This window comes from Balaenoptera physalus, assembly GCF_965194825.1.
Source record: "Balaenoptera physalus genome assembly, chromosome: 5".
NCBI lineage: Eukaryota > Metazoa > Chordata > Mammalia > Artiodactyla > Balaenopteridae > Balaenoptera > Balaenoptera physalus.
Window position 1 is genome coordinate 134,694,679 of NC_138884.1, and position 27,115 is coordinate 134,721,793.

At 36.0% G+C, this 27,115-nt stretch overlaps 1 long non-coding RNA gene and 1 pseudogene across 2 annotated transcripts in view; both read left to right on the plus strand.

Annotated features, from left to right (window-relative positions):
• Window positions 1-27,115, plus strand: part of LOC309661037 — an 852,613-nt gene that overhangs the window by 811,554 nt on the left and 13,944 nt on the right. The window lies entirely within an intron of this gene.
• Window positions 24,046-25,995, plus strand: LOC309661469 (monocarboxylate transporter 10 pseudogene; annotated as a pseudogene). The gene is made up of 2 exons: window positions 24,046-24,117; window positions 24,880-25,995. The product of its transcript is annotated as a monocarboxylate transporter 10 pseudogene (transcript).

The following is a 27,115-nucleotide window of genomic DNA, read 5'->3' on the forward strand; positions in this document are numbered from 1 at the left end:
TATTTTCACCTATCAGATTAGCAAAGAAGCAAAAGTTTGATAACGTGCTGTATTGGCAAAGAAATAAATAAAGTGGTAGGCTCATATAGCTGCTGTGCAATTTGGCAATATCTAAATTTGTGTACATACCTATTATTTTCAGTCCTAAGAATATATCCTAGAGTTATCCTTACATAAGTGAAAACTGAAGTATCTACATGAATATCAATTTTAGCTATTTTTTTTAATTGAAAAAAGATTGACAACAACCTAAATATCCATCATCCGTTGACTGGTTAAAAAATACGATACCCCTAAACAATGGAACACTGCTCATCTGAAATGAAAAATCAAGAAACTATATCATTAATACATGAAACTAATTAAACACATATTTTAGGAGTAAAAAAAATAAATTCAGAACAGCGTGTGTAGTTTAAAAAGAGGAAAATAGTAAGTACTTATATGCATTACACCCAGTATATGTAAAGAATGAACGGTATATATATTTCTGAAGGACACACAAGAAAATGCTGACACATCTCTGGAGAGGAGAAATTGGGGGTTAGTGGAATAAGAATATGCATTCTGCAATGCACTCTTCTGTAACTTGAATATTGTACATGTGAAGTGAATATCATCAATTAAAAATACAATAAGATATTCAAGTTAATCAGTGACTTAGAAGTACTGGAATATAGTTTTCAATAAGGCATAATCCTCACCCTGAAATTTCTCACAATTTATAGATAAATCAGGCACACAAAAAATAATGACACATCAATATAATAACTGCTATGGTAAAGTTATATATAAAATACTATAGGAATACACTACTGTCTAGCTTTGCATCAAGGATTCAATGAAAGTTCCTCAAGAAATAATCGATTTTGTTGGAGCTCATCATCCTAGAATGACTTCTGCCCTATTATTTTCCTACCAAAATCCTGCCTAGTCCCACTTTAATAGTTATTTTCTAGTAAATTCAGCCAACAATAAACTTCTCCCATCTTTGGGATTCTATCATGCTTACTGTTTATATCACCAATATGAATACTTGTTTCTCGTTGATTATTAACTGTTTCATGGTCTACATCCAACATCTCTGGTGAATTTTAATGTCCTACAAGTCAGGAATAGTAAATACAGCTATCTTGGGAATGCCTGTCTGAGCCTATAACAATGTTCTTCCAAAAGCAAATGCTTACTAAGTACTTTTTCGGGAAAATGAGTAAAATACTGCCTTTCCATATCCTTTGAGGCATATTCGACAGTAGATTGAGAAAAACCTCTGCTAAAATTCACAAATACAGAAAAATTATATTCACATCAGGCATTCACAAGAAATAATATTAATGAGAAATATATCTGTGGTGAGCTAGTCATGAGATAACCTCCCTCTGGGTTTAATATACAACAATTTAAAAGGAGTTCAGTTCTGCAAACTAGGAGGGCTATGTATGAGGGGCAAAAATCCATTTCAGCTGTCATTGACTAAATAGTCCAAATAGTAGCTCAAACCATCAATGTGTTTTACTTAAGTTTTCTATTATCAAAAAATATCAGATTATGTCTACATGAAAAATATTTTTGGAAAACTAAAATAATCATATAAGTAATATATCCATGCTTATTTACAAACTGTTAATGCCTCTCCCCACCACATATATCAAAATCTCACACAAACCGAATTAAAGTAAGAAAAGGGAACACATTATTTATTACTTATATAGTTGATGTTAATAAATTTCACCAGGTTTTTTGACCATACAATAGCTTTTAAGGAGTTGTATTCCAAATATTTAGGTGTTATCTATACATTATATACATGCTATATTTCTAAGTTGACTAGCACCAACTGTAAAGTAAAAAGCTAATGTTTACCCTTAATAAGTTACATGGGATTTTTATATTTTAGGACCTTACCTGGAAATCTATTCTCAAAAGACTAATTGAGAAGAAAGGAATTTCCATACATTGAGGACTGATTACTAAACCTAGTGCTGTTTCCATGTATTAACCTCAAAAAGCCCAAGTCTCCCATGTCTTTCTTCACAATATTCTCTATATCCCCCTTTTTTGGACCCCAACACTCAGCCTTGTCCTATTCCTGAGCCTTTACACCAGGCTCTTTAGGAACTCACTGTGCCTCATTAGCAATATCTCCCAGATCCTTGATCTTTTATCTGTGTGCTCTCTCCTACTTTCTCTAGCTAAAACCTGGAACTCCCCTAAAGGCACTACAGCTTCCTCTGTAGTTTCTTGAGTGGTTTGTTTTCTACCCCCCACTCCTTCCTTTTCTTTGCTGTTTTCAGACTATTCTCCTTTGCTTCTCCCTAAAACCCTTTCGCATTGGATCTCTTCTCATCAGACAACTCTTTGCCAACACTCCTTGCTGCAGTCTTAAAATGACCTGCTCATCTCTTCCCTTAATTTCTTAAATATTTTAGCTCCTGACTCATAATAACTCTCTCCAAACTGTTCCTTTATGACTACTGGTGATTTCAAAATCCTGAGCCAAGTTCTACCCAATGCCCTTCCCTTTCAGTTATCAACCTCAACTCTTCCCATGACACCAACTTCGAAACTCTCTCAGTCATTCACTCACATAGCCACACCCTAGACCTTACTTACCATTACCAGTAAGCATATCTACTGCATAACTGCCATTTCGATCATCCCAATCTTAGGTCCCCATCTCCTGCCTTTTCAGCTCAGTCCTTTTAATACCTACCCTTCCTTTTCACAGGGACCATTGAACTTCTCACACATTTCTCATGTTTATTTCCTTTTTCACTAACAGTAAATTCTGTGGTTAATTTTAATTATATCTTCTCTATACTCTTAACTAAGTCTTTCTCAGCTCAAGATATTCTTATGGCAAAATAAAAGGCCTGGTTAAATTCAAAATACCATCTACTTTGTGCCTTCACCCATGCAGCTTAGCATTTTTGAAGAGAACTAAAATTAATTATGACTTGTCTCACTTTAAGGTCATAATTACTCAGTTCAGGTGGGGCTATCGATGGTGCCTAGTGTTCATTCTGATTTTCTTGGTCAATCCACATGCTCAGACTTTTGACTACGTATTTTGTATCTTCTTCTATCTTATCAAACCTTTAAAACTTCCTCCTTCATCCTCAATCTCAGCTGATCACCTTGCTTTCTATTTTATTGACTAATAGAAACAAGCCAAGATAAAGTTCACAAGTTCCCCTCTCACTTCCACAAACCTGTGAGCATCTGCATCGAAATATGTGTATTCCACTCCTGTTACTTAACCCTCTCACCTCTTGAGGTTATTCTTGTAGCAGTTTTCTCCTCTCTCTCCTTCAGATTGAGTAATTTTCCTCTACTGAATCTTTTCCAACAAAATAAAAATGCTTGTCTCCATTTTAAGAAAAACTTTTAGTTCTGCTTTTTCCTCTAGATACTGCCCATTTCTTTCCTTTCTTTTGCAGCAAACCTGTTCAGTTTTATCTCTGTTCATTTTATCTCTAATATATGGCATTATAAGAACCCATTTTAATTAGTCTTTCACCCCCACCATTCCACTGAAACTGCTCAATCCTCATTCTACTTAACATACCAGCAGTAGGTTCTGATACAGTTGATTATTCCTCTCTGAAATCTTTTCTTTCCATATAGGACACACTGTATTCTAGTTTTACTCTTGTTTCATTTGCTCTTCTTCTCATGATTGTTTGCTGGATCCTTTTTATCTCTTTGGCCCTTAGACATTGGAATGTCACAGTGCTCCATTCTTTTACCTCTTTTCTTCTATCTGAACTCCTGCTCTTGATCTTATTCAGTATCATTGAATTTAAATGCCTGTTATAGAGCGACAAGGGTAAAATGTATATCCCTAACTTAGATCACTTCCCTAAACTCTAATTCCTATATTCATCTCCACTTGGATGTATAACAGATGTCACATAAAACATATAAAAATTAAGATGTCATAAAATCAGCTCCTAAACTTTCCTTGCTAAACTGGCTTCTCCCAACATTTCTCCATCGTAGTTAATATCAATAGCATCCCTCCAATAAATATTAATAGCAATTAATTAATAAAAATAGAAAACAAACATGGGATAGAAAACATCAAAAGCTGGTCCTTTGAAAAGTATAATATATATGAAATATATATATAAATATGTGAAATATGTATAGAAATATTATATATATGCACATAATACACATATATAGATAACACACACACACAAACATCTAACAATACAAACATACAGTATATTTGAATTAAAAAGAGGATATCACAAAAGGTCAAGAAGCATTAAACTCTTAATAAGAATGCATTAACAATAACTTTATTCCAATCAACTTTAAAATTTTTTAAATTGGCTATATTTTTTTTAGGAAACCCAACTTAAAGAAACTGACACAAAATGAAATGAAAATTCTAAATAGCATAACAGATGGGGGCCCGGCCTGAGAAGTAGGGGGCGGGAGCTTCTAGACTAGGGTGGCGCAAAAGCCGTGTGGATGAAAGGCTCTTGGTGCTCCAGCCAGGAGTCAGTGCTGTGCCTCTGAGGTGGGAGAGCCAACTTCAGGACACTGGTCCACAAGAGACCTCCCAGCTCCAAGTAATATCAAGCGGCGAAAATCTCCCAGAGATCTCCATTTCAACGCCAAGACCCAGCTTCACTCAACGACCAGCAAACTACAGTGCTGGACACCCTATGTCAAACAACTAGCAAGACAGGAACACAGCCTCATCCATTAGCAGAGAGGCTGCCTAAAATTATAATAAGGCCACAGACACCCCAAAACACACCACCAGACGTGGACCTGCCCACCAGAAAGACAAGATCCAGCCTCATCCACCAGAACACAGGCACTAGTCTCCTCCACCAGGAAGCCTACACAACCCACTGAACCAACCTTAGCCACTGGAACAGACACCAAAAACAATGGGAACTATGAACCTGCAGCCTGTGAAAAGAAGACCCCAAACACAGTAAGTTAAGCAAAATGAGAAGACAGAAAAACACACAGCAGATGAAGGAGCAAGGTACAAACCCACCAGACCTAATAAATGAAGAGGAAATAGGCAGTCTACCTGAAAAAGAATTCAGAATAATGATAGTAAAGATGATCCAAAATCTTGGAAATAGAATAGACAAAATACAAGAAACGTTTAAAAAGGACCTAGAAGAACTAAAGAGCAAACAAACAATGATGAACAACACAATAAATGAAATTAAAAATTCTCTAGAAGGAATCAATAGCAGAATAACTGAGGCAGAAGAATGGATAAGTGACCTGGAAGATAAAATATTGGAAATAACTACTGCAGAGCAGAATAAAGAAAAAAGAATGAAAAGAACTGAGGACAGTCTCACAGACCTCTGGACAACATTAAATGCACCAACATTCGAATTATAGGGGTCCCAGAAGAAGAAGAGAAAAAGAAAGGGACTGAGAAAATATTTGAAGAGATTATAGTTGAAAACTTCCCTAATATGGGAAAGGAAATAGTTAATCAAGTCCAGGAAGCACAGAGAGTCCAATACAGGATAAATCCAAGGAGAAACCCACCAAGACACATATTAATCAAACTATCAAAAATTAAATACAAAGAAAAAATATTAAAAGCAGCAAGGGAAAAACAACAAATAACACACAAGGGAATCCCCATAGGGTTAACAGCTGATCTTTAAGCAGAAACTCTGCAAGCCAGAAGGGAGGGGCAGGACATATTTAAAGTGATGAAGGAGAAAAACCTACAACCAAGATTACTCTACCCAGCAAGGATCTCATTCAGATTTGATGGAGAAATTAAAACCTTTACAGACAAGCAAAAGCTGAGAGAGTTCAGCACCACCAAACCAGCTTTACAACAAATGCTAAAGGAACTTCTCTAGGCAAGAAACACAAGAGAAGGAAAAGACCTACAATAACAAACCCAATACAATTAAGAAAATGGGAATAAATAGCATAACAACTGTTAGAATTAATAAGAAAAATTTCCACCTCAGAGGGCTGCACTGGTGAATTTTGTCACATAGGACTCCTCCTGAAACATTCATCACTACTGAACACATGGTGACAAGGAAGCATATATAGACCATATAAGAAAACAAACCACAGCACTATGGGGTTGTTTGATTTTTCTTCAGCTTATTTTCACTGATTTCATCTCATTTAAATTTTTAGCAGGTATACATTTTTTTACTGTAGTCTAAGTTTCTTTTTAGCATTACCTATATTCTCTGAAGGAAAAAGGTGATTGTAACTGAATGGTGGAAATTTTTTACACTTCAAAATATGGTGAAGAAGCGTGGAATTAGAACCTTTCTTTCATGGAGCTATTACAAAACAAGACAAAATATCTCTTCTTGAATTAATATAAACTATATTCATTGTGTGATAAGTTTTTCACATTTTAAAATTATTTTGTGAATATTCATGTGTGTGCACTTTAATTGGGCAAGAAATTTTAGGAAGTTTGGAAATTTAAAATATATCAAGATACATATGATTATACAGATAAAATATGGTAAATGTACATTTCTATTACTGAAGGTTTATACATCTCTACATCTGTAGCAATAAAACATACAATTCACTATCTTTACGTGTATTTTGCTACAAAGATCTGAAGATCTTCTTGCTACAAAGATCTACAAAGATCTGAATAATGACTAGATAGAAATAAAAAATGATACATATCATTTTTATTTCTGTCTAGTTTTGTTTGTTTTCTTTGTCAAAAAGAAAACAGTTATTTAGACCTCCATGTTATGTTGACCCCATGTTATGATAACCTCAGTGAGAATATATGGGCAAAAATGTGAAGTGCTGTTGATACAACTAGCAGACAGAAGGAATCCATGTGTTAGTATAACCTGTAATATTTCTCTTCCACTTTCAGAACTGAAACATGATCAGATCTGGCTCAGTCTATTGTCGAATTCCAGATGTTCACAGAGTTAGTATGCTATCACCCTCTTAATCACCTTTCACTAAAGAAAGAAGTCAGAGATTGGTCAATTCAGGCAACTGCTGTCACCAAGGGTTAGTTTCACATGTCAGAAACTGGGTGTTTTTGAATGGTTGAAAGCTTGTCCGTTCTTTATATGGCATTAAAATCCTATGCAATGTCATTCATTCAAAATCCTGACATTTGAGATAGCTTACACCACTCTGTTGGATTATATTTCATTTTTGAATCAGCTGTAGAAAATATGTTACTTACATTCATTTTACAATGTAAAATTGCAAGGGCCAAAAATTCATACCCCATCTGTTATGAACTACCAGGTATTCCTGGAGAATGGCTGAGAATAAGCATACTATGGTCTGGTCATATAGAATGCCAAGTGATCAAGTGAAGTAAGTGTGTGTGTGTGTGTGTGTGTGTGTGTGTGTGTGTGTGTTTAAAAGGAAACTTTTTTGATTATGCTTTTGATTTTGTAATTTACTTCAAGTAGACAAAATTGTTTAAATGAATGCATCACTATCCAAAATTTTGGACTTTGTACTACACATATACTTAAAGTAGTATTTGTAACCTACATATGTGAAGTGAAAATATAAGCCTTATACTTCTTGAAAACAAAACGTAAAAAAGGTAAAGGGTATGAGGAGACTAGAAACTACTATTTGGGAAAGCAAAAATTTATACTCATTGATTGTTAAATTAGAAAGCAATAGAAAAGAAGGAAGTACTGAACTATGTGACAAAAAAAAGATGATCCAGAATGAGATAGGTCAATAGTGGGCTGGAGCTATTGAGGGAGGATTTCAGTAGAAGCTGAGCCTGAATAAAAAAAGACTAAAAAGAAATGGAATGGTAAAACAAAAATTTACAAATGATAAGGACTGCAGTTTATTTTGTTAGAAGTTAGTTTTACCACTAGAGTTCTTGAGCAAGAGACTATGGGATAAAAGTGGTCATTTGTGAAAAATATATTTCAGGGGTTTTATGCAATGTAGATTCCCAAGGGTGAGAAGGTCGTTTAGGAGAAGTTGAGGCTTGCAATTGTATAAGCCTAACAACTAGAACCTGAATTTCTTTTATAATCAACTTGTCTTTGTTTGAGAAATGATCTTGAAATCCTTTTGTGAATTGCCTGAAGGAGTTTGGAGACACGGGCTCTGAGAAACCAAGACAACAAAAGATACTTTCTACAAAGCTAGAGCCTAGTCGAGGAAAATGGCAAAGAGACTTTAGGAAAAAAAGTATCTAACATAGATTCTTCAATTGCTTGTAATGTTATGTTGCAAAATCTTTTATTTTTGCAAATTTTAACAAAGTATGAAATGAAAGTATATGAAAATATGTGGGAGTGGAAGGTGTTTTGTACCATTCATTTATTATCATCCAAGTAATAGGCATGAGGGCTAGATAATGTTTCAACTTAAACAATTAAGCAAAAGCATCATAAATAAAATGAAGACATTTTGCAGTCTGGTAGAAGATATTTGCTTTATGTATAGAAAAAAAGTGAATATCCATACTCTAAAAATATTTCCACAAATTAATATTAAAAAGGTAAATACCTATAAAAACAATGGGGAACTTATTTAAAACGATCATTCACAGAAGAAAAAAATATTAAAATGGCCAATAAAAATGTGAAGTGATATACCTAGCTTCTCTAGTGATGTAATTTCTTTTAATGATTAGATTAGAAAAAATAAACTAAATAAAATATTATTATATTTATTATTGGCAAAGATGAGATGAAAGGGACATTTTGTACAGAATTGGCAGGATTATAGATTACTATAGGCTTTATGGTAATGTCATGGTTTTGATAATGATTAAATATCAAAAATATTCTCTTGAATTCAAAATTATAAATGAAAGGGGGACATTATTACCAATTCCACATATATCAAAAGGATTATACAAGAGGACTATAAATAAGTGGGCACCAACAAATTTGATAACCTAGATGGACCCAGTACTCTTCATGCCATTTCCTATTGCTCAATTCCTATAAAAAAATGGATATATTTAACATATCAAATTGACTCATGGGCCTTTACTCAAATTCGCTATTCTTCTCAAATTAATGTATGGAAATTTTAGTTTTTTTAAACATTCACTGTTTCAGTTCAAGTTGCAGAAGGAAAGGTAAGCATAATTTAAAATGAGACAAATTATAGACAATATTAAGTTTTCAGAAACAGAACTGGACTACAAAGCTTTCGAAATTCTTTGCTTCAGTATTAGGGCTTTCAGCCTATGTTGGCCATGTAATGAGTAGACATTAATGTTAAGTAGTCATCCTCTGCATTGCAGACAGACCGCCATCACCATAAAGAATTGGCCCATGTTTGAGAACTGTGTTGCAAACATTGTATCTTTAAAAGTAATCTTACCATTAAAGGTGAATAGGTTTTAAAATCTTTGGGATTCTGAACTGTTCATAGGTTTCATTATGGCACTTCATATAGGCTATAATTAGCAGAGACCCCTATATTAATAGAAAAAAATCCTACCCAAGTGCATAATTTTACATTGCAAACCATTTAGCAGTTATGCTAGAGACCATTTAAAAGCAGCTTTAAATGGCCCATGGCTGGTTTCCAAAATAAATAAATTAAAATTTGGTTGTTAAAGAATGTTAAGAGTTAAAAACAATTTTAATGAAAAGCAGTGGTGGACTTAGCACTACTGAGGGTTGTTTTGTTTTGTTTTTTAACTTTCTGTAGCAAATTTAAATGTGACAATACCTCAGTAACAATTTGAACACTAAAAAGTGACAATTCTGGAGGTCTTTTAATTCACATTCATCTATCCCTTTACATTTGTATGGCTTTAAAAAAATCATAATCTATAAGTAATATGACTGGAAACATAAATGGCAACAAAGAACCTCTGTTTTTATCATTCTCCCTTTTTATTCCCTTTGGTTTCTTTTTCTTTCTTTCTTTCTTTTTTTCACTGATGTTCCTGTTCCTGACATCTAAATGATGGTAACACTTATCTGTTACCTTGATTTATAAGAAATTGCTAAAAAATTATAGTAGCTGGTGAATCGATATTAACACAAATCCATTAGTGTATTAGATGCCCTTGTTTCCCTCTTCTATTAGAGAGAATACATTTGAACCTGGCATAGTGTTTCCTTCACAAAACTTGTGCCATCTAAAGTACTGCATGCTACATTCATTCAGTCCTTTCAGTTAGTCCTAGTTCCCAAGAAAGGTGTTTTAACTGTGGCTGCTGGATAGTCTTCCATTGTATGAAAAAAATCAAACAGTAGCCTAAATTACTTCCCTGAGCATTCAAGTTTCATAAAAAAAAAATGTGTCCCTAAGAAAATATAAATAATAAATTTATGTTTGAACAGCTCATTGTAGTTGTTCAATATAAATGACTGCTTTTAAGTTTGCTTCTTTATAATTGCTAACTAATTTTTTAAAGCCAAATTAATCACATTAATTAAAAACCCAAAATAATAACATTTTTACTATTAAAAACCAAAATAATCACATTTTATTATAATTTTAATTGAATTTATAGTAACTATTGCAAATACTTATTGACTAGAGAGCATTGTTCTGAAATTGTGTATAACTGAAATATTTTCAAATTTTGATTATTATTATTTAGTAATAATGTAAAAGGATACTATCTTTAATAAGTAGAAAGAAATTGTAAATAAAGCCAGTCTAGATTCAGGCATTATTATATTAAATGTTGAATATTCAATCTTGTCTCTTATTCACTTATTTTATTGGGTCACAGAATATTCTGGTGGTTTGACTGATACCATTTTAAAGTAATGTCTTAATCAAACACAGCTCACTTTTGCATGTGGGTCTGGGGGAAATCTTTGTTCAAAAGCAGATGAATGACCTCATTTAAACTCTCACCAAATGTTTTTGGCTTTGCATTTCTTCATTAGATCCAGATGTTACAGTACTAACTGCCTGTAGCCATTTACACTAATAATCCATGAATTGACATTTTTGCAAATAATATAGCAAACTAAGGTTTTTCTTTGTCACTTTTACTTAAAATGTGGGAGACATAGAGGATGATGGCAATTCTCAGTCTCCGTAGTAGCCCATTTCCAAACCTCCCTCTTTGAATGATACAATCCATTAGGAAGTAATGGGCTAGATGTTGTTCTTTCAAAACTCCATTGAGTAACGGTCATGTGATTTTAAATAAAGACTGAAAGACATTTTTACTTATGTATGCAGTTTATCAACATGAGAGCAAATGTCCAATAATTTATTGCTTAGTCACAAGACTAAACAAAGATTACATTATAATAAAGATCGTTACTCATAAATTAAATATATTTATATGTATCTCCATACATATGCTTATAAGAGGAATATGTGGCATGACTTCTTACAGAGATGGAAGTTACTGTACTTCTCAGGATAGTATAGCTATTTAGATGGTATCAGATGGACAGAGTACTCATTTATTAAAATTAGTAGTATCTTATATTTTAATACATGCTTTTAAAAAATGACAGCCACTTGTGGTCTTTACCATAATCTTTCCAAATCAAAACATATAATTTTTCTGAGACCTGCTGTTTCCATGGAGACTTAATTTGCTAAGATATTTTCTGATTTTGTATTAGTCTGGGTAGTATTTATTTTTCTCCGTTTTTGTTCCATTATAATGACTGACTTTCCTTCGTTTCTGGCTTGCTTATTTTTTTTTTTTTGGAAATTTGACTCCAACTGTTCCCCATCCATTTTTTTAATCCTAGTCAGAATGGCACCAGTAATTAGGAGGCCTTCACAGAATTTTTGCCTTAAATAAAAGTTATTAATCCTGATGTTTATTTCCACTTTGTGACACCTTTCTTTGGAAATTCCATAATGTTTACCACAATAATCTATCTGGAGTACAGTAAAAAATACTATTATATATAATAAAAATATTTGATATTAATATCAGGTTAGTATCTATATCACACTAGTTATATTTTATTCAAACAGAAAGTCTGAATTATTGAAAAAGTTAAAAATTAATAGAATAAATTAACAGAGACTACTGAGTAGCAATAATGCGTTGCATGAAGACAGATTTTGTTAGTAAGTTAATGTATTTAGTTTTTTACCTAGCCTTCAAAATGAATGAATTTAGACATTATAAAAGAAAGAGAGAAGTATAAGATTTGGCATTGTTGCAACTTCCCTAGTGGTCCAGTGGTTAAGACTCTGTGCTTCCACTGCAGGGGGCGCAGGTTTGATCCCTGGTTGGGAACTAAGATCCTGCATGCCACATGGTGTGGCCAAAATAAATGAATTAAAAAAAAAAAAAGATTTGGCATTTTTGTCAAGGTGTTTTCAATATTGTTACTTAAAACAATCATTAATAATTTTAGAGAGTATATGAAGATTACAAGGTAACAGTTTCTCTAAGACTCATAATGGAGAAGATTACCATATGCTAGAGTCAAAGAAGGTTCCACAAATTTCTAAAATCCTGACTTCAGTAATATTTTGGAAATCAAAATGAAAAGAGTTCAAAGATGACAAATTGTCTTAAGAAAGCAAAAGGAAAGATATGGCATGAGAAATACTAGCACATATATTCTCCAAAATTTTATTCATTCTATTGTCTGGAAACAACTGAAGAAAAGAGAATGTGAAAGTGGAAATTATTGAAAATAAAATGACTCTTCCCAGCAACACATTTCTATAATAGACGATAACATTTATCAAGAGCTTACTATATGCTAGGTATTATTCTAGGCATGTTAATGTATTAACTGAATTAATATGCACAGTAATTTATGAGGTATTATTTACATTCCATTTTACAGATGAGGAAACTGTCACAAATAGTCTAGTCACTTGCCATAAACTACCCAGATAATTCTATCCTAGAAAGGCCAACTCCAGAGCCCAAACTCTTATCTACTGCACTACACTCGCCCTAAGCCTTACTTCATACCTCCCAACCACTCATAGAATATTTTGGATTGACTAAAATGAAATTACACTTTCTTATGTTAGAATACAATGTGAGTGAGGGCTGATATCCCAATTTCCTTCTCTCTCTATGCTTCATTTATTCCATGTCCATTTTATAGACAACTATGTTTCTCAGCCTCACTTATGTTTTACTTTATTGGAGATTTGTTTCTCACCTCTTTCTCTGAACTGATTTTTTTCTAGCCTCAAAATTATTTTTGAAATATTCAGATATGTGTTTATCTTTCTAGTTACTAAAATAAAAACATTTTTTATTACCTCCTAGCCTTTTGTATTATAGGTAGATTTACATGCATATTAGAAATCCTCATGTTTCCATTTAGAATTCACATATCCACATGTAAGGTTCTCAGCTGCATATTCCTTCCTATCAATTTACACAAACATTTGGCTATTGTAATCAATCATATTTATTACTGTGAGCCTCAAAATTTATGTAATCCATTGATGGCACAGATTTTACAACTTGATTAGTCCCCAGAAATTTATATTTAATATTTTTAAAGTCATAAAATGGACTGGTAATTTTAAAACACTTTAATTTATATAATGTCACATATTTAACATTTATATAAGTAATAAATAAGTTAAAATAAATAAATAATATTTGAATTTGAATTTTTATTTTAATGTCCTCTAATCACTTTTAAATTTCTATTAAACAAGAAATTACTTGAATTCCAAAGGGATGGCTAATTTATCACATAAGTAAGTAGATGTAAAAAACAGGAAAAGGAAATATTTTACTGTAAATATTCTGTTTTCTTTACGCATATTTATGTAAATTTATTACATTAGAAAGTGCATTACTTAGTTTAATATCAAGAGTAAAACAGGGCAGTTATTAACTGAACACCATGTTTTTTAATTTTATTTATTTTTTTAATTTATTTTATTATTTATTTATTTATTTATTTGTTTTATTTATGGCTGTGTTGGGTCTTCGTTTCTGTGCGAGGGCTTTCTCTAGTTGTGGCAAGTGGGGGCCACCCTTCATCGCGGTGCGCGGGCCTCTCACCATTGCGGCCTCTCTTGTTGCAGAGCACAGGCTCCAGAAGCGCAGGCTCAGTAGTTGTGGCTCATGGGCCCAGTTGCTCCGCAGCATATGGGATCCTCCCAGACCAGGGCTCGAACCCGTGTCCCCTGCATTGGCAGGCAGACTCTCAACCACTGCGCCACCAGGGAAGCCCGAAAACCATGTTTTTCAAATGAAGTTATATTATTCACTAAGAATAATACATATTGAGACCCATAACTGGCTACCTTTGAAAGTAGGAGTGCATATATACTATGTATTATAGGTTCTAGGAGCATTTATAAGTTCAATATTTATTGTGTAAGTCTAATAATCACGTCCCAAATTTCAATCAACTAAGAGGACAATGATGTGCTAATGAAAGAAAAATAACTCTGTAAAAGCAAGAAGCAGAAATCTATATGTATTTATTGTGCATTTACTTTATTTCTTCATTTCAAGCACCATGGGTTTTTTTTTATATATCAATTATGAGATATGTAGGGTGTCTCTATTTTTCTAGCCCTAAACTGTCTACCAAACGCTACACTTGCATTTTTATTTACTTCCTGGTTTATATTTTCATCTGGATTTCCTTTGGCCTACAGCTAAATCTTGAAATGTCAAAAATCAGAATTATAAACTTGACCCTCTTCATGACTTTGTCTTCCACTTGGCACCAGTATTCTCCCATTCACTATCCTTGTAGACACCAGATCCTCAGAATCATCCTTAATTCTCACTTTTCCTTTACTTACTTCTGCTAACCTGTCTTCAAACACTGCAAAGACCTTTTCAGTTCCAATTACAATTCAATCCCCTACTTAGGACTAAAACATGTTTGTGCCTTGATTGTTACAATAGAATTCTAATAGGTTTCCCTACATTCAGCCTCTCTTTGCTCTAACTGGTATGACATAATACTTCCAGATTATTTTTTAAATCCAGGTATTTTCCTGCTCAAAAGCTATTTGTGCTTCTCAAAAGTTAAACAATTAAATTTTTGGTCCCAGAAGCAAGTTTACCCTGAAGCTACTGAAGATTGTGCATCAGGGCCCTTCACTTCCAAGGTATCCCTCCAAGGCTCTGTACCCAATTTCTTATGTGTAATTTTGATTTATATTTAAAGAAAGTTTTCCAAATTAAATATGTTTCAGGAATTGAATAAAACCTGGATGTATCTCAGGTTGGGCTTCATGATTAACATTTCAAGTTCACTATTATAAACCTTTCGATTAACTGAAATTCACGTATAGATGCTTAGCTAGAAGATTGTGTGAGAGAAAATCAACAGCTTAAATAGTATGGAAGTTCTTGTAGGTTCCTCAGAGTAAGCATGAGAGATAAGATCTAAATCTGCCCTTTCCTCAGTCTCATCACTCTATGCTCTCTTAGTATGAAACAGTTCAACCTGTGATTCACAATATATTATGGCTCAGTCTATCAAAACAAAAAGAGGATAATTTTGTGATCACTGACAAAGAAGCAAAACGCATTATTCATGGGATCAAGTGTAAGAAATGATTCCATCTGCAGCCTTAATTACTATGGAATAGTTAATTGAAGGCCAGGAGGAAACTGGAAAAAACTGGCAAAATCATCCTTACAGGACAAAGATATCCAGAAGTCTGTTTATATTTTTCAACGTGGAAAACTTTTGAACGTTTCAATTTCTGAATTCTGTACCTATATATAAAACAAAGGATTTCCAAGTGGAATTTTGACAATACATAAACTTTGTCTAATGTGTTGATATGGGATTTGATGACAGAATCCTACACTATAATATCTTATTTTCATTTCCAGCTATATATCCTGCTGTTCCTAAACTTGAATAAAGCACATGCAACTCAAGTTTTGTAGAAATAACATAGAAACTGATGTCCAAAATATGATTGAGTAATTGTCATGTTTGTTTTTGGTGCTCAATTTCCAAAAGGGACCAGGAGACTAAAGTTAACTATCCAGAAAAATTAACAGAAGGCTGATTAAACCTCTCTTTGAAGTTACTGCTGTGACTAGATCTCCTAGTTTCTTCTTTCATGCCATGCACTAATAATAACATCTCCCATGAACATTAAAGGGTTGGCATAAAATTCATGAATAATTGCCTCCCCCTCCTTATCAGGTAACTCTCAAAGGTCTGCCATGAAGTGTATTTTGCATTCCCTCTTTTGTGTCTTATCAGTGGAGACACTCAAACTACAGAAACGCAGGCAACTCATAGAGTCAGCTTTTAAACATGGCATCAAGGGAAAGTGTGTCTCATCACATGCCCATTACCTAGAACTGAACTTGTTTACATAGTATTTAGTTAATTAGTTTGGCTAATTCTCATTAGTTTGGTTGCTTTCTATATGTATGGAACACTGTTGATGCCATGTTCATGTCCCCTCAGCACTGGCTCTTCCAGCGTATGACACTAGCATCTTATTAAAAACACCTGCAACTCTCCACCTCAGGACTTTCTATTGGCTAGTGGGTGGGGGATAGGAAAGGAGTCAGAAAGAGCTAAGGAGCTGATGCCCCTAAAGCAGCTTCCAGTCAATAAAAACATGTGAGCTGAGAAATAAATTGCCCAGCTTTTCTACTGTTGCAAAACAAATGCCATTTCAAAACCAAAGAAAGACTGCTGAGTGAAAAAGTTTTATTGCCAAGCAGGAAGTCCATTATTTGTGGTAGACCAAATAATTGACTCTGAGATGCTCATCTCCTAATCCCCACAGTCTGTGAATGTTACCTTTTATGGCAAAAGGAACTTTGCAGATGTGATCAAGTTAATGATTTTGAGATGAGGAGTTTATCCTGGATTATTTGAGTGGGCCCAGTGCAGTAGCAAGGATCCCTATAAGAGAGGCATAGTTAGAGTCTGAATCAAAGGAAAAGGTGATATGATGGTGGAAACAGAGACAGGAGTGCTGCACTTTTGTAGATGGAGAAAAGGGCCACAAGCCAAGGGATAGGGGAGATATATTAGCCAGTGTTCTCCAGAGAAGCAGAATCAATTATATAGAGATATAGATATATAGAAAGAGATTTACAGATATATGTCGGAGACACTGTGAGTTCAGTTCCAACAACTGCAATAAAGTGCATACCGCAATAAATCGAGTCACACATGTGTTGGTTTTCCAGTACGTATAAAAGTTATGCTTACACTATAATTTAGTCTACTAAGTGTGCAATAGCATTATGTCTAAAACATGTATATACCTTAATTAAAAATATTTTATTGCTAAAAAATGCTAACCATCATTTGACAAGGCAGGGTTACCACAAACCTTTATTTTGTAAAAAAAAATGCAATATTTACAAAGTACAACAAAGCAAAGTGCAGTAAAATGAGCTATGTCTGTATGGTGAGGGATTGGCTTATGCAATTTTAGAGTCTGAGAAGTTCCACAGTCTGCCATCTGTGGTGGCCCAGATAGAGACCCAGGAAAGCCAGTGATGTAGCTCCAGTCCAAGCCCAAAGGCCTGAGAACCAGGGGAGTCAATGGTGAAAGTCTCAGTTCAAGCCCCAAGGCTCGAGACCCTGGAGCATTGATGTCTGAGGGCAGGAAAAGATGGATGTCCCAGCTTAAGCAAAGAGAGCGAATTTGCCCTTCTTCTACTTTTTGTTCTATTCAGGCCCTCAGTGGATTGGATGATGGTCATCCACACTGGTGAGGGCTGTCTTCTTACTGAATCTACTCATTCAAATGATAATCTCTTCTGGAAACACCTTCACAGACACACTCAGAAATAATGTTTTACCAGCTATCCCACTATCTCGTAGGCCAGTCAAGTTGACACATGAAATTGACCATCATAGGAGGCCACTAGAAGCTGAAAAGATAAAGGAAATAGATTCTCCCCTCAGATCCTTCATGGGAGCCAGTACACCTTAAAACTGTGCGGTGACACTGATTTTGGACTTCTGACCTCCAAAATTGTAAAAGGATAAATTTGTGTTGTTTTAAGCTACTAAATGTTTGATGACTTGTTACAGCAGAAGGAAGATGCTGATACACAGTCTTAGCAGAGAGTCCAGATAGTTTCCTGGGGATGAAGCTCAGAGAAGGAAAAAAGAGATAAGTGGCTGTTGATTAGGTGTCAATATCTGGGTATACCGATTAAATAAGGTCAGATTGTCTGGAGAGGGCTGCTATGTAGGTGTGCTGTCCTTCTTGGTATCCAGCTGTCTCTGTTACACACAGCTCTGCAAGGTCCCTGCCTCAGATTGCAATGATGAGAAGAGGCTAATTGGCTATATTACCAGTCATCATCTCTCCCTCAGGTGAAGAGAGATAGCTCTAATGCGTGTCTTACATTTTCTCCCAGAGTTGTTGAAAACAATAATCTACTCAATAATATAATATTTATTAGCTTTTTTCCCCTTCCCTTTACTTCCCCATTCCCAAACTGGTATTTGGGAATCACTTCCCAAATATAACACTTGTATTCAAATTTTTATCTCTGGGTCTGCTTTTGGGAAACATAATCTAACACACTGTAATATATCACAGTTTAAAGATTACTAATATTAACTAGATATTTTGTCAGTCGTTGTTAGATCCTAGTAAGATAAACCAACTCTGGCTGACGGAATTAGATAAGGAATTTATAAAACAGATACACCGTAGTTCACAGAATCTTTGGAGGAACTAGAGAAGAAAGATTTCAATTAAGCACTCAGGAACAATTCCCCAAAACTGAGCAGGTATAGCACTGATCTAGTGACAGAGCTCCTGAAATTGCCACTAGACACTAGTTTACCTGCTCTTACTTCTGACCCCTTCTTCCGCCCTAAAAATTTAAATTGAACTGTAACTACTAATGCTGCTCATATAATGGCCACTTCTGTACTAAGGACAAAATCTGATTTACCCAAAACCTCCCCAGTGCTATGCAAGAGGAAAACGTGCTACTATTTGGTGCTTCTTGTGCCACTAGCTCCTGAGTCAAGTACGTAGTGAGTACATTTGATTGGCAAGACATAGGTATCATGTCTACTTTCTGGCTGCAAGGGAGGCTGTGAAAATGAGTGTCTTACATTCTCAACTTTTTAATAATAACAGGCAATTTCTACTTCCCACCAAAAGTCATAAGGTGGGGAATTCCTCAACTATGAAAAGGGTCCTGATACTGTTTGATCAAAAGGAATATCGATTGTTAATTAAAGTGAACATTACTTATCTGAAAGCACACATGAAAATTTCTGTCACTTTTAAAATTATATAATTCTTTGAAACCAAACTCAAAGTTACCAGAAACAACAGGAATTTTAATCATTTACTTGACCTGGTTAGGGCTGCATCACCTCCATAAGAGTAAATAACACCAGTTTAATATATGGCAGAGCTGGTGGTCCTACCATGCTCCCTACTAATATCTCCTGAATCTATGAAGTTAATCCAGGAAAAGAACTTTCAGAGGGAATTGGACCGGGTTCACTTAATCTTCACCCTTGCACGTACATAAACTTTAATTATTTGACCATTATGTTGACTGCTGTACTTTGATTAATATACAAATCTCTAGTTTGTTAAAAGGCAGAAATAACTAGAGCCAACAACAGATTCCATTGTGTGTATACTCAGAAAGACCATGCTTCTAGAAACCACAGAGAATTCTGATAGATTTTTTCCAGGAGCACAGTCCCAACAGGCCATATTTAAGGAAGCTTGGGACTAGTCAGCAGTTTCTAACCTAAGTCTAGACTAAAATGATGCCGTGTAAAACTGAGACTTATATTCCCTAAGAATCTTCAAAAAGAACACAGTTATTTTATTGGTTAGTAATTTCCTCTTTCTTTAGATTGAATACTGGGAGCTCTGTGGCACCCAATTATAATCTCTTATTTTCCTTCCAAACCTGAGGTTTCTTTTTTTCTTTAGTATGAGTAAAAGACAATGCTGTTATTACTCATAAAGTTTTGCAAATCAATAAGAAATCCTTTGATTTCAATTATTTCTCACTTCTTTAATTAATCTTTATTTGCTGTTTTTTTCCACCTTACCAGGTAAGTCAGAAAAATTGCCTCAGAATCAGATATCATGATTAAATGCATCCTGGAGATTCTCCTGGAATTCTTCTCTATCTTTTCCATTGCCTTCCAGATAATTCCATGTCCAAGTAAGGTTCTGCTGTTACTCTGACATCCTTCTGTATATCTTGAAATATATTCCCCCAACAACCTATTTTAAGAGGCTTCTCATGTAACCTTTTCCCTATAATAGATGGGTCAGGTATTGTCAACTGGGCAGGCATGAGACATTTTCTGGGCCAACCACATTTCCCTTTGCCCACTTCTGGCATACCTAGGAATTTTTCTAGTCTGATTTACTATTTTGGGGGGACTTCGTGTAATGAAATTATAACATGCCATTAGGTATTACACATATAAACAGAAACAAAAATAAAATTCAGACTAAACATTGGAATTTATTATTTATAATACTACTGATTAAAGAAAGAACTAAACGTCACCATGTTTCTTCATTGTTTTCTTTCTTGCTCTTAATATTTCTCATATTCCACAGCAGTAATTCTAAGTATCTGGGATGATCCCAAACCCCATTTAAATATCAGAGGAAAGCTATGGACCCTCTCTTTTATTTATTTATTTTTATTACATAGAAGACTATTTATTGATGTAGGAAAACATTCATTTTTTAAAGATGCATGTATAAGACAAGAAAACGATTACAAGTGTATATATGATCTCAGCTTTCCCCTCTCTCCACCTGCAAGAGAATTCTAACTCTGCCCAATAGGTTTCTTTTCTTTTCTTTCTTTTTTTCTTTTTTTGATGTACTATTTTATATGGCATATTGTATAGAATTATCTCCTTGGAAAGGTTCACTAGTGCTGGTAAGAGATCCAGCAGGCATATCTCCTAGGCTTTGTATGCCCCAATAGCTGGTCACATTGAAAAACTGCCTTTCGTTTCTTACTTTATGGTGGTAGCTCTTGGTGAAAAGGAGAGACATTTGCAGTTGCTGCTCATAATTCCCTCATTCCACAAGTAGCAAGTGCACTTGCTACTGGACCAGTTAGGTTAGGGTGGAGCTCCTGCTATTCTCAAGAAATTATCATATAGCTTCTCTATTTTACCTTCAAATCTTATATTTTTCCCCCCAAAACTTTTGAGGGCTATCAGAAGTCCTTATATCCTGATGCCTTTTCTAAGGTGTCAATTTCCTTTCACCTCCCCACCTTTGCTGGTGGCTAGCTCCTCCTCTCTCCCAGAGAGCACTGACATATCATCACATTCTAAAATGGAAAAAGGTTACCCTCACCCCATTTCTTAACCTGGTGCTTAAGTAAACGCCATAAAAACTGGCCTAAATAGAAATCTTCATGAAACTCTATTGAGGGAATCACATCACGGTGATAATTAATTTCACATGTCATCTTGACTGAATCATGGGATGCCCAGATATCTGTTTGAACATATATTTGTGCATATCTGTGATGATGTTTCCAGAAGAGATTAGCATTTGAATTGGCAGGCTGAGCAAAGCAGATGGCCCTCCCCAATGTGAGTAGACGTCATTCAACCAGTTGAGGGTCCGAATGGAACAAAAAGGGAGAGGACTGCTTGAGCTGGACACTGGTCTTCTCCTGCCCTTAGACTGGGACTTGTACTGTTTGTGTTTCTGGTTCTCAAGCATTTGAACTCAGACTGGAATTTACACCTCCATCTTTCCTGGGCCTCCAATACAAATGAAAGATCTTGGGACTTCTCAGCTTCCATAATTATGTGAGCCAATTCCTTATAATAAATCAATCAATCTCTCTCTCTCTCTCTCTCTCTCTCTCTCTCTCTCTGTTTTGTTTTTCTGGAAAATACTGACTAAAAGAATCACTCCTAGAGTATGGCTGACTTAAGACCTATAAGCATATAATATTATTACCTACGTGTAACAGATTACTCTGTAGTTCCCTAGAGGCCCCCAAGCCATACTCATCATAACAACAACTTAGAAAGAATCTCCTTTGCTTGGAGACCATTGTTTCAGCTGTAGCTACAGTTGTAATCAGTATGCAAATCAGGCACTACAAGATGTTATCAGCTTTGAAAATCAAAGAAATTAGATGCCTTTGAAATTTTTAGTAACTCTGATGCTGGACTTATTTTCTCACAAACATTGTTATCTACAGCAGTAAATTAACAGAAAATTATTATTATAAAAATCTTCTTTGAACTAATTTATTTAACTGAGTCTCCTACTTTTCTTGACTGAAAGAAGTCTGGTATGAGAAACAAAAGATATTCATATAATTCATGTTCATTGCGTCTTCTTCCTACATTAAGTAACCCTCAAATGATGAGAAAGCTATTTTGTGTCTTCTCTCTTCTTTTAGCTTATTAGTAGAGGAATATTTGAAGTACACACAGGTTTTTGAAGTTGGTCTCTAGGTAAATATTCAAAGGCAAGTGTTGGATTTTCTATTTGATTTCTGGCCAGATTTTATTACAAAATCTAAATGAACAACTTCTTGCTATTCTGCAAATATACATCATAGTTTCCTGTCTTTATGCATTCATTCACACCATTTTCTTTACTCATCATTCCCATTATCTTCTCTGCCTGTGCTGTCTATTTTCAAGCCATCTCAAACCTTTTCTGCTCCAAGATACTTCTCTTGGTTCTGTCAACCAAAGGGAACTTTCCTCTTTTAATCGTCATGATGCTGCATCAACTTAGCACATTCTACTTTGAATTATAGCTGTTTCATGCTTGTTATAGCCTCATTGCTAATCTGTAGGCTACCTGAGGCCTGACTCTTTGGGTTTATCTGAGCAGCATATGTCTATTGAACCACACATTCAAAAAGTATTTGTTGAACTGGTTTGAATTGTATGAATTCTAAATCAGATAATTTAAAACAATAATTACATGTCTTAAAAAAGAGATCCCACTTTCACTATGGGGTAGTGAAAAAAACATACTTTGGAGTAAGGCACATAAGACTGAAATTTTGGCTCTATAACTAACCACCTGTGTGATAAAAGACCAATTATTAAATTTCTCTAAGCTTCAGTTTCCTAATGTGTAAAATGTAAGTGGTAATACCTGCTTTTCAGGGCTCTTACCCCTGTTAGGTGCTAGTATGAGATAGTGTCAATCACCTGTCATTTGGCGTACAAAGTTCAGAAATTAGAACTATTATATACACCGATGTAAATGAAATCCAAAATAGGTATAAGTCCAGTTCAGCTATTCTCTGTATGATTTAGAAAAGTGGAAATACTGAAAGTAAAGTCAATTATTTGATCCTTCAGCATGCATTACAGTATTTTTGTTTGAAAGCTATACAGTGATAAACATGGCATTAAGCACATTAAAATCAATACAAAGGGGAACTAGTTCATCAACTACTAGGTTAAAATAGTTAATGAACTAGTTCCCCTTTGTATTGATTTTAATGTGCTTAATGCCTTGAAATACAGGCATTTGTATTGTTCTTTAAGGCAAATGCATAGTCATTAAAGCAATACATCTACCTTTATTTTGTATGCCGAAGAGGATTAATGAAAGCCATAAAGCTGAAGAGAAACACAAATTCTGCAAAACAAAAAGTACTGCTAGGATTTTTTCTTTACTCAGTTATTCCTACGCTTTTGGAAGAGAAACACATTTGAATGTTACATTGCCTTCAGAGAGGAAAATGGCTATTATACAGAGAGAAAGTCAAGGTGAAGTACCCTAACAATTTTGGAGGAGAGCTAAAATTTTAAATCATTCCTGGTACTCACGATTGATCCTGCTGTTCTCAGAAGGATCCAAACGGGGTGATTTGGTTAGGCAGCTGAAAAAGAGTGGAGGTTACCTCTGTGAGCTCAAGAAATATTTTATTTTATTTGTTTTTTAGTAATCTATTTCCTAGAGCCCCAAAATTTATCTGGTTGGTAGTAGGGACTTCAAATTTTTTTTTTTTTTTGGCCACACCACCTGGCATGCAGGGAGGGTCCTAGTTCCCCGACCAGGGAGTGAATCTGCACCCCCTGCAGTGAAGCGTGGAGTCTTAACTACGGGACCACCAGGGAAGTCCCTTATCTTATACTCATTTTTTTTTAGGAACTTAAGAAATATTTGTTGTGTGGATAAAAAATGTTGCCTACTGAAACTGCAAACAAACGATGCTGTGGCCATCCAGCCATTAGCCACTACCAGGCCCTGATGGTGAGCCCGGAATGAGCTCAGGATGGAGGCAAAAGGGCTGCCATCCAACAAGCCCTCAGCCACTGCAGCCACCCCCAACGGTGCGCCCTGAGGGGACTCAGGATGGAGAAGAACTGGATCCTGGCCTTAGATAGCCAAGGTGTGCCTCAAAGGAATGATTTCAGTGAGCCCAGACTCTTGCATCTTCCTATACTTAGAAAAGCAAGAGCTAACTTAAAAAACTTGAGACACCTGGTTTTCTTTTATTAACAGTAATCTTTTATGTTCTGGTTATCTGGCTTTTGTTGCAAAACTCCTGTATAACCTGGCTCCTCTCTTACCTTTTTGGAGCCGTTCCTCAGAGCTTTATGGGAGGCTGTCTTCTGGGCTTAAGTCCTCAGAAAATTCGCCAAATAAAACATAATCCTCAACTTTCAAGTTGTACATTCTTTTTCAGTCAACAGTTGAATGGCTTGTTGAACAAATATTTGAAATATAAACAATACTCATAAAACTAAAAGTTACTTTGATTAAAATAACAGGTAGCTCTATATATATTTAGTCTAGGTATTTTGCAAGGTATTAATAAAAATAAAAAAACGAAGAGTCGGTCTGGGGCTGTGACTGGGAGGCCTGAGTGCTAGCTGGAGGGGGAACCACCTGCCCACCGCGGGGCTCCCCCGCCCTCACGACGGCCTCTCTAGCGCAGCGGCCCAACACGCAGGCTCCTCCCGGAGCCCGCCGGGAACTCGGCCCCGCCCACTCCCCTGGTGCCGGCCCAAGGAGGCCGCCTCGGCCACGGTGCCCACCCAGGAGAGGCCCGCCACCGCGCGGGGGACAAGCGAGGCGCAGCCTGCAGGGCCCCCCGCGCCCGCGGAGGTGGCCCCGCTGCCCGGCCCTGGACCCTCGGAGGGCCCCGAGGCGGCGGCGGCCGAGAACGTGGAGGCGGAGCTGGCGGGCCGCTGGGCGTCCGGTTCCCTGAGCCCCGTGAGGCCCCTGAGGGTGGCTCGGCGTCCAGAACGCCTGCAGGGTGCTCTTCACGTCCGTGCTGAAGACCTTCGGGTCCAAAGAGGATGACAAGATGGTTCTCAAGACAGCGTGGGTAAGTTCTCTCTCCATGGAGATGATGCCCTTCTGCTGCCCATTAGCGTCTTCACAGACATGTTTGTTTGGTTGTCAGAAAACAGCCGTGGTGGGTGCTGTTGGATTCATGCCCCGTTCTTTTGTAAGCTCCACGGAGCCTCTGTACCTTACCTAGAGAATCACGTTTGCCTGTGGCTGCTCCTTTGCCTACCAGCCTTCATGGGTCATTTGGGGACACCATTTCAAGAAGTGCCTGGGACTGGTGAGTGGCATTGTCACCGCTGGCAACAGTATCTTTGCAATTTTGCTGCCTTTCCTTCTAAGGATTCTGACTGACAGCGGGGGGGCCTCTTTTACACATTAAAGGGTCCTCTGTATCTTCATGTTTGTTCTCTTTCTGGCTGGTAAGTAAGATCTACCCCTTGCCTCCCATGCCAAAGATAAAGATGGTGGAACCAAAGGAGGCAACAGATTCTCCCTCTTTTCCAGGAGAAAGTTCAGTCCTCCCCCAATTTTTTTCAATTTTGCCATCTTCAGTGTGACAGCCTATATGCAGTGTGGACAGTTGGAATACCACTTTCACTTTTTGGATACTTTGTGCCTTAGGTTCACTTGAGTCTGCTGTTCTTTGATGGGGTCACCTCAGGGGTGGAGTGCTGCTTATTATCAGCCACTCTGGGCCAAGACCAAAGTCTTCTTTGCATTGCAAGTTTCCCCTCTGTTCCCTCAGAACTAGAACAGAGGCAGTGTTGGACCATTGCCCCCACTCGAGCATACTGCACAGCCACAGACAGGAACCTGGAGGAAATGGGCTAATGTGAATGAGAGGACATCACATAACCTTTTTTCCAGCTTCTACATCTCCTCCTTTGGTCTCTAGTACATTGTGAATATGAGAAAATTGAATTGCTTTTCACAACCTGTGACAAGTAGAACATATACATAGTTTTTTTGTTTGTTTGTTTATTTTGGCTGTGCCAGGTCTTAGTTGCAGCACACGGGATCTTCGTTGGGGAATGTTTAGTTGCAGCATGCGGACTCTTAGTTGTGGTAGGTGAGCTTCTTAGTTGCAGCATGCACGTTGGATCTAGTTCCCTGACCAGGGATCAAACTCGGGCCCCCTGCGTTGGGAGCCTGGAGTCTTACGCACTGGACCACCAGGGAAGTCCCCAGAACATATACATAGTTTTATGTTCAATTTTGTTTCCTACAATAAACATTAAGCATAGCAGAAGAAAACATGACAAATGTATAAATTTATAGCAAGAGTTATCTTGTATTTGATTAACAGCATAAGTACTATTATAGGAAAAAGGAAAAAAGCAAATTGTTTGAATTTTAGAGTTACATATAAACTCTCCAAGGCTCTGATGGATCATTAGTGTCCTGAGAAAACCATTAAGAGTTAGTGTATTGGAAATCTGTTCCTTCTCTCCTGTTTTTTTTTTTTTTTTCCTTTCCAGCTCTATCTGTAATGTTTTTCTTTCTTACATTTTTTTTAATTGAAGTATAGTTGATTTACAATATTGTATTAGTTTCTGGTGTACAACACAGTGATTCAATATTTTTATAACTTATATTCCATTTAAAGTTATTGTAGAATATTGGCTATATTCCCTGTGCTATGCAGTTTATCATTGTCACCTATTTATTTAATACATAACAGTTTGTGCCTCTTGATGCCCTTCCACCTGTCTTGCCCCTCTGCTTCCTCTCTCCCCACTGGTGACCACTGGTTAGTTCCCTATATCTATCTTTCTCCCTTGTTAATGTGTAAATTTCACCAGGTTTTTTGGTTTTCTTTTGTTTTTAAATGTCTCAGTTTTTTTTTTTTGTTTTTTTAAAGATTTATTTATTGATTGATTGATTGATTGCTATGTTGGGTCTTCGTTTCTGTGCTAGGGCTTTCTCTAGTTGTGGCAAGCGGGGGCCACTC